Consider the following 19,016-nt stretch of genomic DNA (forward strand, 5'->3'; position numbering starts at 1 on the left):
TAGTCCGTGCGGGTATCCGGTGCGAAGCTCTTGCCGTGTATACTGAAATCGCTGCGAAATGCCTCAGCCGTGGCGCCTGCCGGTGGATGCTTCCACCTCCAGTGAAAGCCAGGACGGGTCCGCGTGGCAGCCGACAGCCACTCGCACGTTTGCAGCGACCACTTTGTGACAGATAGGGCTTCTTTTTCTTTGCTTTACTGCATTCACTTTCTCTGTGAAGCTATATAGCGCAAAGCGCCGGCTGCCATACCTACGTGGTCCGTGCGCACTGTAGCCGAAATGCTGGTTTATCGACTACGAAGGGGACGCCATCAGCACTGTCGTGTGCGTCCACAGGAAGCTTTAAAATAGTTTGCCCGTCATCACGAAGTCCTGCTACCTGTCCGTCTTCATTAAGCAAGGCAAATGCTTCTCAGCATTTGTAGCTCGCACCCGGACGAGCGCTGATGAACGCAGCATTCAATGTGGCGAATGTACATACGTACTTCTCTCCTTGAATACCCCTCCTTTGTGCAGTTGCCGATTGGATGCGCCGCGAAGTGCAAGTCAATGGCACTGTCGCTAACCGACGGCACAGAAGTTAGGCCGTTAGTCCACTGCTTGCCCGTGTCGAAAAATCGTATAAAGTCCGCCGGCGAAAACACTCAACTTCATGGACAGAAAATGTTCACAACGCAGAAGAAAAACATGCACACTAAATAAAAATGACGCAGTTTCGCCCGAAAGGCAAAACATCAATTGCGATAGCAAATTAGTAGAGGGCTATTCGGAGTAGGGATAGTAGTTTTATCGGCTGCACAAACTTAGACGCATTCGCTTACTAACTGAATTAACAAGCATCCGAAATATCTTGATAAACACGTTGATGTTTTGCTTTTTTTTTACGGCAAACTGTCTGAAACTAGAAGAACAGGTAAATGATCACTGATATCACAAGCTAGGGTAGTTTTTCGAGCAAGGTATCCGTTATGAATAAATCTAGCAAAGTCTCTGATGTGTCCGTTATTCTCGTTGCGCTTGTCGGAACAATATCAAAGCCACACATACTAACAGTCGATAACGAAGTCATTGTTTGGAATCGCGTTGAAGCAAATAATATTAGAATCACCCCCGACAACAAGTTTGAGATTCTGCTCAGCTGAAAAACCATAAATTGTCAGAACTGCCAGCGGGCGGCCTATACAAGCAACAAACATGTCATTTGCACGGACACTACAGCTTCATAGTCATCAGTTACACATGTGTACTCTTTTTTTTTTTTTTTTTTTCGAGGTGGTAATCGATGCATTTCGCATAAGGATAGATACACCGCCCCCTCTTTGTTGTTTCGCGTCACGAAGAAGTGAGCATACGGTGGTGGCGCATACATTTCCGAGTCCTTTTCATACCAGGTTTCTGTTAATATGATCACAGAAGGGGAAGCTTGCGCGATGAAAAAAAGGTTGTAAGTCATCTATTTTGCAGACCGACAATTGAGAGCAAGAAAAGACGAAGACGAATTTTGTGGTTTTACTTTTTCAGAGAACTGGTGGGGTAAGACAACCATATCGGCGATGATCACACAAGCAATGCTACTAAGTCAACGATTGCAACCGCGTGTCTGTCTTGACAACAGTCGCTCGATCCCCCCGTGGCCTACCGCATAAGAATGCCCGACAAAACTGAAGTTGTTCGCTGCCGCCCACTCTTTTGTTGAGCATAGTATAGTTCCCGGTTCTGTTTCGTTATATTTGCTAAGATTGAAGCATGATTCTTGACGTCCCTTAGCCTTTTACGTTTAGCGTACCACATCTCTCTCTCTCTCTCTCTCTCTCTCTCTCTCTCTGACGGCTGAAACGAACAATTATACCGGGAGTTCCGTTTGGCCTGGCGGGAAGTCGGTGTATGGCAGTAATATCTGTCAGGCAAGGTACTTCAAGAATAGGTGCAAGTTCATTCACTTTACCGAGCAAGTCTTCACCAGGTGTCACAGGAATACCATGAAACTCTAAATTTAGGCGCCATTCCGAGTTCATTGATGGCTTCCTGTAACTGCACCTGTGTTTCGCACAATCGCGCTTCGTCAATCTTGTCCACTAATTTCTTGAGCGACTGTATATCCTTGTCCTGTTTGTCTAGACGTTTCATGATGTCATCAAACGTTTGTGACATATCGTGAATCGATTCTTCTGCCCAAGAACAGATTCCCTTAATGGTAATATTTTCTCTAGCTTTTCTCCTATATCGCTAGCTGTAAGGCAACATCGGTTGCTTCGGATGCTGAACCGGAAGTTTTTGCCGATACGCCAGCTGATTTTGCTTCCCGACAAGATTCGCACTTCCATGTTTTCCGGTAGGTATCACTTTTCAAGCGGAGCACCTTTTGTGTTACATCGCAGCAGCTTCCAGCATGTAAATGTTGTTGCACCCAATACAAGCAAGAGTCAATTCATCGCGCGTGGTAGGCTTTTCACAGACAGATCACTCTGTACTAGACATAACCGCAAAAGTTCAATGGCAGCAGCGGCAGGCGAGACAAATTAAGGGCACCAAAAGTACAATGTTGTGGTTAACTGACCTGTGTAAAGCAGTAAGCAGATTAGGATGCGCTCTGGTCGTCGCCGCCAGTGGAAGGCAAGGCAGACATCGCTGGGTTTATATCGGGCCAAACAGAGTCAAGATGTCGCAGCGGTGTCGTGACGTTGGGCCGAAATACGATGCAGTGGTTCAGCTTGCTGATATGGTCCTTGTGGTTGGCGTTCCGTGGCGAGTTAACAGCGACCTTTCTTTTTTTCTTCCCTGCGTAAAGCAGTAAGCAGATTTAGGATGCGCTCTGGTCGCCGCCGCCGCCGCCAGTGGAAGGGCAGGCAGACATCGCTGGGTTTTATATCGGGCCAAACAGTGTCCAGATGTCGCAGCAGTTCCGTGACGTTGCGCCGAAATACGATGCAGTGGTTCAGCTTGCTGTTATGGTCCTTGTGGTCGGCGTTCCGTGGCGAGATAACAGCGACCTTTCTTCTTTTTTCCCTGCGTAAAGGAGTAAGCAGATTTATGGCACGTACACACTAGCGGCAAAATGCGCGCCGCAAAAGCAGCCGCGAAGCAGGTTTTTGTAGCGTTAACTACACTGGCCTAGCCAAGCCCGTTTCGCGCGGCACATCAAGAGCCGTGCTGCGCATGTGCAAGGATCAGTGATGTCACACGGCTTGCGCACCGGAGCCACCGGAGCCGGCACCTCTCACGCACTCCGCCGCCGCCGCGCGCGACTCACCGCCGCCGGTCTGCGCATTCCAGAGGAGTGACGTCGTAGCCGTGGTAGACGCACTGGCGCCGGCGCGCGCTCGCTGCGCAGTCGCCGTCTGACACTGCGTTGGAGCCGCTGCGCTTCTGACTGGCGTTTGCCAGTGTGGTATAGACCTTTTCACAAACCGACATTTGAGCAGCGCCATTTGCCGACGCGGGCGACGTCTAGCGTCAGAACATCTTATGCCACCATTTTGGACTGTGCGCCATGCGAGAGCAGGCCGGCCGCACTTCGGTTGTGTGATCTTCGCCGCGCATTATTTCGATTGTTTTCTTCCGTTTCGCTTGTCTTGTGCGGCTTGACTTGTTACATGTTTCACGTGCTCGCGTGAGCGCTCAGTGCCCAGCCAGTGGATGTGGTGTTTCGTCGTCGGTAGCGGCGGCAGCCGCGTCTGCTTCGTCGAGACCTGGCGTGCTAATCAACGGTATATTTCATTGTTATTTCTGGACACATGTGACCGTATCGTCAATTGAATCTGATCACCATTAGGTTTCGCGGTTGAGGGTTGCCTCATTTAGCGAAAGCAGGCGCGTACGTAGCTGTCGAGCAATGCTTAGAACCAGGCGCCGGCGGCCTGACGACGCGTGTCAGTGGTTGGTAGATATGCGGTGGTTACTCCATACGCTTCCGACGCAACTGAACAGCTCAATCATGCAAAATTTATTGGATCTGGTGCGGTGCAGTGTGCTTATAACCAAATGTCAAAGCATAAGCGTGGCGATCGAGCAGCGCGGTACCTGCAGCGAACCGACAAGCGACAGTGATCACAGATGCCAGCGCAACTGATACAGCCCAGGTGCTAGATTTTTATTTTTAGTATTTAGTAGTTATTTATTTATACATACTGTCAATCCCAATAGGGATTATAACATGACTTGTTATAAAGATATATTTGTTTACCTATTTTTTACGTTTGTTGACCTGGTATGGCTTTTCTTTCGAATGTCTGAATTTGGAACAAGCTTCGCTCACGGTGAACCTTAACGTAGATCGTGCGCGAAGTTTGTATTGAAGATATCGCGTACGGAAAGAATTGTTCATGTGCGCTATCTCTGAAGCGAAATAAGCCAATAATATTGCAGCGTTAGGGCCATCTCTGCTCTTTCTCTAGTTTCTGTGCAATGTTCATAATAAAGTAATGTCGAGTCTTGACAATTGTCGAATAAATACATATGCGTATGACTGCAAACCACTACTGACCGTGAGTGAAAAGCGCTTAGTGGTCAGCGAAGCGGTCACTGCACGCACGTAAGTATTTCACTTGATCGACTGTGCGAATAATTTTTTTTTTTTTGTTGCTGTTATTCTTGAAAGTATGACGCTATTGTCCGCGCGTACCCATGCGAATACCATTTTTTACGTTCTAACTTGCGCGGGCTCATTTAGCGTGTTTCTACGCCATGCACAGTTAGCGCATTACGGTTCCCGAACTCTAGCACTGGCGCTAGGCCGCGCTGATGAGGTTGACACGTTCGTTTTTGCATTCTCTTGCTGCCCAAGCACATAGACAACGCTCAAAGATGGGTGAGCTCGATGCAGCACCACACTGTTGAAGTTATTAACTTGATGGGCAGGGCCGCGCAGGGTGCGTGTGAATGCAGAGACAATGTTTTGGTGGACACAGGGTCTGCATACATCTTCCATGGGACACGATTTTTCCAGATCGTTGCGAAGTGTATTTACCGACTAGTTCTCTCGCAGAGTGCTTCAATTTGTGTTATACCGGTGTCACACGGCCATTTTGATAGCGATCGAGACCGATCTGGATCAGAATGTTCGACCGCGATTGGCTCCCTTCCGCAGATTGAGCAAAGAAGCCAATCGCGACCAAGGAATTCGACCCATATCGGCCTCGATCACGATCAAACGTGCGCCGTGTGGCCCCCGTATTAGGCAGTGGAATGAAGTCGTGTTTGAAAGAATAACAAATGTAGCCTCTGCCACTACATACGAGAAAATATTGCATCGAAGAGCTGACAATTCTCGCAACCTATTGGGAAATGTGCCGAAAAGAGTTTAGCAAAATGCGTTATTTTACTGATGTGTGCATTGGTTGACATTAGACTGAAATGCCAAGTCCTCAGGTGATGCAGGAAACCGGCGAAACGTGAACATATCACATCGGCAGTGGTCTCGCGGAGTACTGTGTTGTGGACACACTTAGTCCCCAAAATCGTTATTTTCCGCTGGTTGTTTGTGCACCCATAAACTGCACAGTGCTGGCCTGTAGCCTTTTGATGAGTATATATGTCATTATTTACGAGCGTAAGTCATTCGTGACAAAAATAAACGGAACATCGAAGGAAAGCTACCACTCCGCAATGCAAGCGCAAGGCAAGCTCACAGTCCAGACCGAACAGGCAACACTGACACATACTCTCCACGCCAGACCGTCGGAAGCGCCCTCGTGAAAACGTCTATAGCCATGGAGAAGGAGAGCGCAAATGCTGCTCAACAGCGCCGAAGACAGAGAAGCTTGACTCATCGGATCCCGAAGTAGTTGCCTGGCAATTAGCGGTTGAGCGTAGGAGTAATGAATACATGTGCCACATAATACGTATACCGCGTGTGTGTCATTGGAGCAGCAGTAAGCATGACAATCAAGCTAATCCTTGACAATCTAGACAACAAGGAAAGCTAAGAATAATCAGCTGAACCTTTGCTAACGCTACGTATATCCTGGCATAGCCGAGCTAAGCCACTGCAACTTTTTTTCTTGCCGCGGCAGGGATCGCGCCTCGACCGATTTTTTGCGGTTTGCCGCGTGCCGCCGATGAAGGAGACCAATGACAGCGGCCCGCTTTCGTGACGTGCGCGCGGGAAACTGGTGTCATGCGGACCCGCCCAAGCGCTCGTTTCGTATACTCGCGTCCGGTATTAGCCGGAAACTCGTTTCGTACTATCGTCTGCACGCGTCAGCTCCCGGACGTAGCTGGCGGATTGTTCGAGAAGGGGAGAGGAGTCTAGTCTGTCACGTGATTGCCGCAGTGGCACTAGCCACCCTAGCGGCGCGCCGCCGGTTGGTGTGGCCGCCCTGCCGCAGCTGCGTGTTGCCGCTGGCGGCGCGCCGCGCGCGTTTTGCCGGTAGTGTGTACGTGCCATTAGGATGCGCTCTGGTCGCCGCCGCCGCCGCCAGTTCAATTCAATTCAATTCCGAATTCAATTCAAAATTAAATATCGCCCTTTCGATGCCTTGCATTATTTGTTCCTGAGTAAACTGGCGCAACCCACTCCAATGAATCGCCCATGGATCGGGCGGTGAAAGTGTTCAATGCGGTAATACTGATTTGGAGGGAAATAAATTGAAACAAAATTTGGAACCGAAAGTTGTGAAATTAAGTTTCCTGCATTGGTCATAGATTTTCTGGAAGTGACCTTTTCTACTTCCAAGGAGTCGGCAGCAGCAAATCAATTTACGGCGGCACCTTCTTTCACCGTCGTCCAGAACAGCCCAGGAACAAAACAAATTATGCAGAAACCATCGACGATTATTGCCAGTGTAAGTGAACAGCCCGAATGAATGAATGAACGAACGAACAAACGAAATAGCGAGAGAGAGGAAAAACGAGCGAATGAGAGGGCGAGCGAACGCTTTCCGACCAACGTCCATCGACCACCGACATACCTGCCACCACCACCGACCTATCGCGAAAATGGCGGAAAGAGACAAATAAAGCTGTTTGATCGCTTTAAAACGTTAGTAACGCTATTAAGGCGTTGAATAAAGCGTCACAAGGTGTCGCTGCCAGTTCTGCTGTTCACATCTCCGGAGTCCCAGTATTTCGCAAGCAGCAGTACATTATATACAAACAGGTTGTAGAACTCTCAAAATTATACATCACATGTCTCATCAAGAATAGTCCGGTAAAATACTGTTTCAGTTGAGTTGTCTGCAGCGTCCTCTCTAAGTCACTAGAGAAACAACGCAATAAGCAAAACTAGAAAAATGCTGTAGTCCTGTGCTAGATGCGCGCATGTGCGAATTTTTCCTCGTGCTTAGTAGCTTTATGCGCCACTAGCATCGATCGAAATGCGAACGGCGGAAAGCAGATAAATGAGAGCATATATATATATATATATATATATATATATATATATATATATATATATTAATTATTTGGTCGTGTTACACTGGCGTGCCTTCGTATAGCACAGTTGGGAAGCACGCTGTGGCCCAAAAAAGAAAGCTCGGCGTCTGAACGCCGCCATGTGGGGCATACGCCTGGCAAACGTGTCAACGCCAAAGACACCTTCTACACCGTTTTTTACAAATCTCCTAGGTGAGCTAGCATTTGTTGATGCCAATGTTGCAAATGCTAGCGTGGAATTTCTGCAAGACATTACACAGGAATCCGTACATCACTATAGATGGCGCGCAGGTGTGACTGTGAAGCTGCGTGAAGCAGACCTTTTCACAAACCGACGTTTGAGCAGCGCCATGTGCCGACGCGGGCGTCGTCTAGCGTCAGAACATGTTATGCCACCATTTTGGACTGTGCGCCTTGCGAGAGCAGGCCGGCCGCACTTCGGTTGTGTGATCTTCGCCGCGCATTATTTCGATTGTTTTCTTCCGTTTCGCTTGTCTTGTGCGGCTTGACTTGCTACATGTTTCACGTGCTCGCGTGAGCGCTCAGTGTGGTGTGCCAAGGCAACAGCAAGCCCAGCCAGTGGATGTGGTGTTTCGTCGTCGGTAGCGGCGGCAGCCGCGTCTGCTTCGTCGAGACCTGGCGTGCTAATCAGCGGTATATTGTCATTTCTGGACACATGTGACCGTATCGTCGATTGAATCTGATCACCATTAGGTTTCGCGGTTGAGGGTTGCCTCATTTAGCGAAAGCAGGCGCGTACGTAGCTGTCGGGCAATGCTTAGAACCAGGCGCCGGCGGCCCGATGACGCGTGTTAGTGGTTGGTAGGTATGCGGTGGTTACTCCATACGCTTCCGACGCAACTGAACATCTCAATCATGCAAAATTTATTGGATCTGGTGCGGTGCAGTGTGCTTATAATCAAATGTCAAAGCATAAGCGTGGCGATCGAGCAGCGCGGTACCTGCAGCGAACCGACGCGCGACAGTGATCACAGATGCCAGCGCAACTGATACAGCCCAGGTGCTAGATTTTTATTTTTAGTATTTAGTAGTTATTTATTTATACATACTGTCAATCCCAATAGGGATTATAACATGACTTGTTATAAAGATATATTTGTTTACCTATTTTTTACGTTTGTTTACCTGGAATGGCTTTTCTTTCGAATGTCTGAATTTGGAACAAGCTTCGCTCACGGTGAACCTTAACGTAGATCGTGCGTGAAGTTTGTATTGAAGATATCGCGTACGGAAAGAATTGTTCGTGTGCGCTATCTCTGAAGCGAAATAAGCCAATAATATTGCAGTGTTAGGGCCATCTCTGCTCTTTCTCTATTTTCTGTGCAATGTTCATAATAAAGTAATGTCGAGTCTTGACAATTGTCGAATAAATACATATGCGTATGACTGCAAACCACTACTGACCGTGAGTGAAAAGCGCTTAGTGGTCAGCGAAGCGGTCACTGCACGCACGTAAGTATTTCACTTGATCGACTGTGCGAATAATTTATTTTTTTCGTTGCTGCTATTCTTGAAAGTATGATGCTATTGTCCGCGCGTACCCATGCGAATACCATTTTTTACGTTCTAACTTGCGTGGGCTCATTTAGCGCGTTTCTACGTCATGCACAGTTAGCGCATTACGGTTCCCGAACTCTCGCACTGGCGCTAGGCCGCGCTGATGAGGTTGACACGTTCGTTTTTGCATTCTCTTGCTGCCCAAGCACATAGACAACGCTCAAAGATGGGTGAGCTCGATGCAGCACCACACTGTTGAAGTTATTAATTTATGGGCAGGACCGCGCAGGGTGCGTGTGAACGCAGAGACAATGTTTTGGTGGACACAGGGTCTGCATACATCTTCCATATACGACACGATTTTTCCAGATCGTTGCGAAGTGTATTTACCGACTAGTTCTCTCGCAGAGTGCTTCAATTTGTGTTATACCGGTGTCACACGGCCATTTTGATAGCGATCGAGACCGATCTAGATCAGAATGTTCGACCGCGATTGGCTCCCTTCGGCAGATTGAGGAAAGCCAATCGCGACCAAGAAATTCGACCCAGATCGGCCTCGATCACGATCAAAAGTGCGCCGTGTGGCCCCCGTATTAGGCAGTGGAATGAAGTCGTGTTTGAAAGAATAACAAATGTAGCCTCTGCCACTACATACGAGAAAATATTGCATCGAAGAGCTGACAATTCTCGCAACCTATTGGGAAATGTGCCGAAAAAGGTTTACCAAAATGCGTTATTTTACTGATGTGTGCATTGGTTCACATTAGACTGAAATGCCAAGTCCTCAGGTGATGCAGGAAACCGGCGAAGCGTGAACATACCACGTCGCGGCAGTGGTCTCGCGGAGTGCTGTGTTGTGGACACACTTAGTCCCCAAAATCGTTATTTTCTGCTGGTTGTTTGTGCAGCCATAAACTGCACAGTGCTGGCCTGTAGCCTTTTGATGAGTATATATGCCATTATTTACGAGCGTAAGTAATTCGTGACAAAAATAAACGGAAAGATCGAAGGAAAGCTACCACTCCGCAATGCAAGCGCAAGGCAAGCTCACAGTCCAGACCGAACAGGCAACACTGACACATACTCTCCACGCCAGACCGTCGGAAGCGCCCTCGTGAAAACGTCTATAGAGTAGTTCTATGCGAAGCAGGACGCCGTGCGTGCGAGATGCCCCCCTCCAAAACGGCTTATCTGTTCCGGACGTAACGTGAGTCTATCCCCCCCCCCCCTTTTTTTTTTCTCTCTCTCGTACAGAATGGGACACTAAAAGGGGAGAATTAATCAGGCTGTGCCCTCAGATAACCTTTCTAGAAACCTCGAAACATGCAAGAATACTCAGTTGCTGAAGACCACCGCGACTGAATAAACAATACAATTCTCCCACAATCCAGAACGCCCGCGACAAACGAGGCGACTTGCGTAAGTCCTATACCAGGGTCGTTTAACACTTTTTAATGCAAATTAGCATACTTAGGGTACTGTCTGTCTATATATATACAGGGTGTTTCAGCGAACACTTTCAAAATTTATTTAAGGTTGCCTGTGGCAGATAGCCCAATTCTAGTTAATGAGGTGATCTGCTCGAAGAGGCGGACATTACTTGCACAAGAAATTGAAATGCATAATCGAATAATTAACAAAAATTCACTAATTCAGTTTTTTACTAATTACCTGATGGCCCATATTGCAATTTACAAATTCTAGCCGTGGAGTTTGCAAGGCGGATCCACTTGGAACGAATTCTCGGGATGACACCAGTTTCGAGATGTCAATTCCCGAACTTTGCGGAGAAATGCATTGGCGTTCCAGATAATTTTGTGATTCAATGCATAAAGCGACGTTTTGTTAAGAAACTAACTTTCCATGTGCGATGATTGGGCCTTTTCTGTATGCGGGCCTACAAATACGGTTGTTTCTCGAAATAAACACTCAGTTGAAAGTTAGCGCTCGTCCTGTTCTCTCGTTCTTGTCCGTGTCTTCTAGCGCTATGACCACCTCTGATGTATATAACCAACTAGCCCAAAAAGCCGTACTTGTAGAGATTTAGAGGACAACCGGACGTGTACTACACAGACGCGAGTCAGAGGGGCAGGGACAAGTATACGGTGGTAGCCACGAACCAAAATCGTGTGATAGCTGCATCGGTCAGAGCAAAATCTACAAAGCACAGCAGAACCCGCAGCGATTACACTTGCAATTAGGGTCCCGGAGAATATATGGACGTATCTGGCCCTACTCACGGATTCACAAATTGCCTGTCGCCTGTATCTCTCTGGAACGGCGCCGCGCTTAATACTAAAAATTCTAGGGAATCAAATTACGGGATTCCACAACCTCACTTGGTACCCCGCACACGAGGGCATGGAGGGCAACACAAGGGCGGACCGGCTAGCTCGCGTACTACGCATCCGAGCTGCGGACCGACGGTGACGAGCCCCCCTCTACACCGCGCGACATTCTCGAACACCAAAGACAGGAGTGGAGGCAATATGGACGCCCTCACCCAAAGTTAAAACAGTCAACAGGCGAGAAATTGGCGCCGACTTCAAACACACACGTACCCAAACTTACATATACACTTAGCCGTATTCACCAAACACGATACACTGACGAATGCCCGTGGTGCGGGGACACGCCAACGTTACCACACATCACGTGGATAGGCCCAAATAGACCGACACATATGGGATGGGATGAGATAACTTTATTGTAAGGTCCTGCGGGCTACGGGGCGCAAGGCCCCATAGAGCGGGCTACTCCCACGTTGGGACCGGGAGTTTTAGCTCCCTGGCCGCATCGTGGGCTCGCTGGACGGCCCAGACCGACACATATAAACTCCACACGACTAAAAACGCAAGATTTTAACAGGCAGTGGGAGGCGCAGCTTGCGGAAGAGGATCAGGACAGCCAACCGGCTCTCCTGGACGATGCCCAGCGAGCCGCTCGCGCCACTGGAGCCCTGTACAAGGGGCCCCAACCACGGGACCTCAAATTTAGTTTTTTTCGTTAAAGTTTCTCTCTATCTCATACAGCTGAGGAAAAACTACAACATGGTCGTCTTGGCAGGACCCTTGTTAGTGAAGTAGCATGCTAAGCAAAAAAAAAAAAAAAAAAACAAACAAAACATTCTTCTCGCTCGGGACACCGTTTCAACAATAAACGTTTCTTTCTCTCTCTCTTTTATTATTTATAAATAGAAATCGTGCTGTACTATCAAAAGTACTGTGGGCGCTGATAGGTTAAGCTTAAAAATGCAGAATCAATTGGAGATCGCGCGTACTAAACTGTAAAGCACAATACTTCGTTAAATCTTAAATTAAATTCTGGGGTTTCACGTGCCATAACCATGATATGATTATGTGGCACGCTGTAGTGGGGGACTCCGGGTTAATTTTGACCACCTGGGGTTCTTTAACGTGCACATAAATCAGAGTACACGATCGTTTTTGCATTTGGCCCCCATCGAAATGCAGCCGCCGCGAACCGGCATCGAACCAGCCATGACCTCAAGCTTAGCAGCGCAACGCCAGCTTATACACTGGGTCCGCACGGAGCAAAGCAAACCGAAATTCATGCATGCCTGTGTGCGACACGTGCAGTTTTCCGCAAGTCCGCACGCGCGTGGAAGGCGTGCGGTAGGCCTTGGAGCACAAGTCGGCCCTTACCGTCACAAGATGTTCCGTGAGCCAAAAAACGATGCAGAAACGAAAAGACGGGCGGTGACGCCGCCTTGACGTTCCCCGCACGAGCTCGCCGTGACGTTGTAGATTTTTGGCGCCATCTGCTCGGGCCTATTCTCAATCGCTAAAGGCGGGCCTACATTGCATTCCGACAGCGTCCATTACTGAACTTAGCAATATTCAAGAACTTTTACCGAGCCACAACGAGCCAAATACGAAATACATGCAGTCGAACCCGTATATATCGAATCTGAAGGGGATCACAAAAAAGTTCGTTATATAGGTAATTCGATATATAAAATAAAAAATTATACAGAAAATTTCAAGGGAATTTTGCAGCTGTTCCATATACTTAATAATTCGCTATATGAGCGTTCGATATATCCGGGTTCGACTGTAAACATTTCGAAATCTGTGACGTCTCACTGGCAAACCAGCGCTGGAGTTTCGGAGCGAAATGCCTAATTGAACTTTGAATTCCATATTTTCCCCCCCATCTATATAACCAACAGACTACTGCAAAAAAAAAAAAAAAACCAAACGAAAGACTGTTTTCTCAGTCTAATCTGATATAGTGTTTCCCTTTAGGCCCACTTTATATATACGAAAATGTACGCCAACGGCGGCCGGGCGCAGCATCACGGTCCACCGTCGCCATTCAAGTCTTGTTTTTCGGTGGCCGCCCGGACGAACCGCAAAACAGCGGATAGCAGCGGCGTGTCGGCACGCACGCAAAATCGATCGGTTTGCAAGTGCGAGTAGCGGAAAAAAAGACTTAGCAATTTGTTTCGCGCGCTTACTCGCTCTTCGCGAATGAGGTTGTGGGCGATGATGGCTTGTCATCGAGAAATCATTTCATCGTGCGTCAAAGCGGCGTGCAGTAATGCAATTCGCGGCGTGAAGGTAAATATACGATATTTGGCTAGTTTCTTTATTCTGATGCCGGGAAGGGGTCCCACTCCCACTGACAACAGCGAAAAGAAAAATAATGTACGTCTATAGCGCGGGTGCATTCACGCAACCCACACACAAACAAAAGAAAAAGAGAGGCAGAATCGTAATTACGTGTACAGGAACATAGCCTGATGTGCAGACATCTGAGCCTGGTGCTTTTGTTTCGTCCCCTGTTCATCCACTATAGCGTTTTTGTAAGTCCAAGGCCAAGTTCATGGCCTTGTTCTAGCTTTGTTTTAGAGCGCAGTTCCCGTTCATGCGTCGGCGGCGGCAGCGCGTAACCGAGGGAACGAGCCCAGCGAAAGATGAGAGCGAACGCTCCGCAGCGGGGAATGAAAAAAGCGACGAGAGCGAAGAGGCACGAGGCGGAAGGCGGAGGAGGGTGTGGCGAAAGCGTGAGAAAAAAATTTGCCGCGTATCTGCGTGCTTCGCTGCAAATGTCGTCGAAAGACGATAGTCTTCTGCCGGCCGTACTACATGAGTGCTGGTATGATCCGCGGCCACCCGTGATGCTGTTCTCGTGCCATTTCCGTCCTGGCATGAAGGTTTGTTTGAACAGATTTCATTTTACCGCATTATTTCATCAAGCGGCCATTTATGTTTTGCCCTGCCTCAGACAGCGCTTCCTTTATGTTGAATCGGCCGCATCTGGCTGGCATTGATAAAATTGAGGAGGCGCTGCGTGAGACATGGACGCTATCTGGCAATACATCGGGAAACATGAGCTTGTGCAGTTCCCTTCCTCCATGGCAGAGGGCGCTCGTCGGCGCGCAGTCGGGGAACGTCGTTCGTCGGCGCGCATAGCATGGCATTTTCAGCGCAGCTTAAGAAACTAGGGTCTTTAGAGTTACGTATCTATGTATTTTCTATTAAAGGAACACACCTTCTAATACGTACCTAGTGATGTTGCGCCTCAGATATGCGCAATATTTACTTTGTGATCGATAACGTTCTCAAGTATGAACAGCCGTACCAGTTTAAGTAGTGTGGGCGGTAAGCAAGTGGTCCAACTTTGGCCGGGTGGCTGAATCGGGTGACAGACAGACAAACAGACAGACAGACAGACAGACAGACAGACAGACAGACAGACCAAATTTTCAGCGTTTAAGTTCCCCAAGAAAGACTATCGTCTTTAAAAAAGTAGCGCGGCGACGATGGCTACGAGATGACGCCAGAGTAGCGCGCGTCGTCTGGGAGTTCTGTCGGCGGCGGCTGCTGTGAATCGCGCCCACGCGTCACCCACGCACTGGCTCTCGCGATATCCAGATTAGCGAGGCGTTCGCGCCACACTTCGCTCCGTTTGCAACGAGACAGATTGTCCGCGCCAGCCAATATATCGGGAACTGAAAACACGTGTACAGCTGCGCTCAAATTTCGTGTTAGGAAGTATCGTAATCGTCGGTGATTTCTCTCGTACGAGAACCAGCCATTACCTCCCGCAGCCGTGGCCTAGTGGTAGAACGCCCGCCTCGGCTGCGGGAGGCTGTGGGTTCGATTCCCACCGCCGCCGAGCACCCACTGGTTCAAAAGGGTACAAGCGTACCCCGGCCTGGCGTTCGGCTTCCTTAAGGGGTGATACGCTTGGGAAAGGAGCCTGCGCCCTGAATTCCCGTCGAAACCAACGTGAGCACGGAAATGTTTCTAATGGCTAGATGTTTCTAATTCATTTTCTAGCCTCCCAATGCTTGTCCGAACCGGGTTGCCAGAGCACTTAGCTATGTTCGCGGGGTCAAGGGCCACACACATGCACACCTAATAACGCTCACACACGGAGCACTCAAACACGCACACGTGTTAGCCACAGTACGCGTGCGCGATCATGCTCCCTTCAGCCTGCTCCCCCTCACAAACACGTACCTCAAGAATACCCTCCCCCCCCCCCCTTTTTTTTTTTTATCAGCGCGAGTCAAAAACAAGCTTCGCAAAGCTTCTTAGCCGGGACCTGGTTTACCCACCGAACGTCAGCAACATCCGCCGCTGCTGTATAGTGGCGTCTAAATCCAGACGGCCTAAGGCTGTCAAATCCCATTAGTCCGGTATCGTAGCAACGGAGTCCACGGGATTAAGCCACCCCTACATTGACAGACCCGAGCGCAAACCCCGACGTGGACGTATGAGAGCTTCGGGCAGTTTGGCACTTCAACGCTCGCCGGGGAACCCACGGAGCTTTTCTGACTCATTGACCGCTTCGAGAGGCCAAGAAGGAGAAAAAAATGCACAACGGCTTGTGTATTCAAGTTAAGCGACGGAAGCCCGAGGTATAGGCCACGTCGCCAGCAGTCGCATTCTATGTTTCGTCAGGAATCAGCGTGGCCTTCCCTCCCAAGTTTTCGTCCGTCGTGCTTTGCTAGACGCGCCTACTGCTTTTGAACAATTGTCGCGTCGTCGCACCGTCGTGGATGAAGGAAGACATCTATACGCTTGGCACCGAACAACCAAGCTCGTCCTCAGATGTCAGTCCTGTGTCTAAGCAAGAAGCTGCGAAGGCATTTGAGTTTCTGCTGCTGGTCGTGAAAGAAATCAATGTGTGTATACCTTCAAGTTGAAAAATGACAGCTCGTTCTGATTCGTCACTGTATGGCCGCAAGAAGCGTGGTCAGATGTGAAGTGATTGGTGTTAATTACGTTTTATAATTTCATCTTCTGTGCACGAATATCAGGCGAGCGTGTACTGTTGGCAGCACAAAGCCTTGGTGAGTCATCGTCTTCTTGTACTGTTTCTTACCATAGCAGATTCCATGAAGATGTGTAAATCATGAAGATGTCTACGCTATCGATGTGGAATACCCAAGACCAGCGTCATGTGTTTCAGTACTGTGGCTCACTGTGAAGCATCAAGGCGGGTACTCCTACATTGAAACAAGGTGATCTCTCCCTTGATAATAATTGTCTTGACAGTAAAAAAAAAAAAAGTTTCAGGCAGACGGGCGAAGTGAACGGTGTCTGTGCGTGTCGTGAATCCATTATCAGCGCTACGCGATGTGAAGGTATGCTGTGGAATGGTTCAGTGAATGACGTCATTCAGTTCTCGTGCTGTTTTACCATCTCGTACCTGTTGCACGTCCTGTTAAAGCAAGTTGGAACATCATTCTGTGCTTGTCCCAGAACACCAAGCCCGAAGTCCGTCATCGAGTGCGACAACGTTCAATCAGGTGTTCAATCAGAACGGCATTAACGCCGTTTGTAGAAAACTGAGCTTCCAAGCAAGAGAACGTAGATGCTTATTCCGGACCATAGGCAATGAGTTTGTCTTCTTACATAAAGATTGCGGCGGATTTCTGTAGACATTCGCAGTGTTATGCGACACAGGGTAACTCATCAATCAGAGCTTCTTCGCTGTGACTCCTCAAACATTTAATAAAATATGCGTGAGCTTAAAGAAAATTCTTAATATTAAACAACAAATTGACTCGACAGAACTGAAGCGAGAAACGCCATCTAGGAGGAAATTAAAATGTTCCATCGTTTACAGAAGTTAACAGATTCAAGAGAGGTGTACTAATAACACTTCGTCAACGCGAGGGGTAAGGGGTAAGGGGTGATCTCATGCTTTCGTGTTCTACGTTATCCGCCAATATTCAAACGTAGTGTGAGGATGACAGCATCGTGTTGAACCATATGTTGGAGAATAATAAGTCTATGTCGCCGGAAATAGCACTTAGGTGTAGGCGAGGGGCCCTGTGGCCGGTACAAGACCGACGGCACCTTATCCTCGCTCTTTTATCTGTAACAGTACTGGCAGGGCTCTTAGCTTTACTTAATAGTTCGCTGGAGGGTGATGGCCTTATGCCTCTTTCGGATGCGCCGAGCATGGTCCGAATACGTTCGCGATACCTCCTTAGGCCCAGGACTCGAGAAACGCGCCTACGACTTTCTGCAGTTCAAACTTGGAGCAGCGACCTGTGGGACACTGTCTTCGCCACCAACACCCATCCCACTCTGGCGCCGGGGAAGAATGTCTTTCTGGTCATCGTGATCGCGTCTGCGCCTTCTAACACGCGTCGGCGGAACGCCATTAGGTCGACGTGGGGTCGACCTTCCACGGAGTCCAGTAGGTTCGACCACAACACGTCCTCGACAATCTTGCCCGTATTCATGGTCGGCGAATGCGAAGATTCTTCTCAAGGGCGCCTGATACGCAAGGAGGCTAAGGAATTCCGCGACATGCTGGTCGGCACCTACTTGGACACCTACCGAAATCTGACGCTCAAGACAGTCCACGGCTTCCTCTGGGTCGCCGATCACGTCAGGCCCAGCTTCGTCCTCAAGACGGACGATGACTGCTTCGTCAACGTCGGCGTACTGCTCGACGTCTTGGCGGAAACCGTGGTCTTTCAGTCAGAACCCGTCGAGACGGGCTTTGTGAGGTACCACTCGGGAAGCGAGATGCCTCAGCATGACGAGGCCACCAATGACCTGGCGACGTCGTCGTCTTCGAGTCACGGGAGTGCCAGGCGTGCCGTCGTCGCCAGAGTACCGTCCCCTCTGTACGTCGGCAACATCAGATGGAGCAATCAGGTCGTCAGGGACCCCAAGAGCCGATGGTTCGTTTCCGAAAAGGACTATGCCAGGGGTCAATACCCGCCGTACGGAAGCGGAGGTGGCTACGTACTGGACGCCCGCGCTCTCGACGTTTTCGCCAGGAACGTGCGTCGAGTCAGACCCTTCGCGAACGAGGACGCTTACGTCGGCACGGTGCTCGGCGAGTCTGGCGTGAGACCGGTGCAAAGCTACCGGTTCGTGTCTCAGCCGTCGGGCCTGTGGACGTGCAACTTTCTCTACGTCGTGGTCATCCATGGAGTGTCTCACGACGATCACCGTAAACTCCTCGACAAGGTGAGGGCCGCGAGGGAACAGTGTCGCGATGTGGAACGTGACGTCGGTTGGGACTGAGACGAAAATCAACGTTTGTAGAAGAACGAATAGCGAAACTATAAGATGTAAGTGAGTGATAGTTCATGTTTGCATTTTGTTGTCAAGGGACACGAGTGCTAAAAAGAAAAAGGAACTGTGAACAAAATGAAAATGACACGCGCACTGGCGCGCAGAAGCAGTTGTAGGTCTGTTCTGTACCTGTCCAGCTCAGTGTCAGTCTCTTGACAATGACACTGCTGTGGATAGGAGTCTGATGATTTGGTTACTGTGCGATTTTAAGTATGAAGGGCTGCTGGAGACAGCTTGCTTTTGAGAGCGGTGACGTTGAGAATAGGACGAATGCGTACGTTACGGTCCCATGAACGAGTGGTCCGTCCCTGGCCCAAATAATTCGCTCGTCAGACGGTACATACTGTAGTGAACAAAAAGACATTCTATTTTGCATTTGTGTCCTCTGAGCTAAAGTGCTCAGAATGATGGTGCTGCGCTATACCAGACCGCTAACATAGGGCAGTAGCCTCTTGAACCGGAAATGCCATCTTAACTTATTCACACCGCATAGCCCACCCACCATGCCAATAATTTGCATATTTCAAGAATGCATCACAAGAAACCGTA

At 49.0% G+C, this 19,016-nt stretch overlaps 2 protein-coding genes across 10 annotated transcripts in view; both read right to left on the minus strand.

Annotated features, from left to right (window-relative positions):
* The window catches only part of LOC119457563 (arginase, hepatic), an 88,284-nt gene that overhangs the window by 46,817 nt on the left and 22,451 nt on the right, over positions 1–19,016 (minus strand). The window lies entirely within an intron of this gene.
* The window catches only part of LOC119457562 (arginase-1-like), a 119,693-nt gene that overhangs the window by 26,109 nt on the left and 74,568 nt on the right, over positions 1–19,016 (minus strand). The gene's annotated exons all lie outside the window — the stretch shown is intronic.

This window comes from Dermacentor silvarum, chromosome 7, assembly GCF_013339745.2.
Source record: "Dermacentor silvarum isolate Dsil-2018 chromosome 7, BIME_Dsil_1.4, whole genome shotgun sequence".
Taxonomy (NCBI): domain Eukaryota; kingdom Metazoa; phylum Arthropoda; class Arachnida; order Ixodida; family Ixodidae; genus Dermacentor; species Dermacentor silvarum.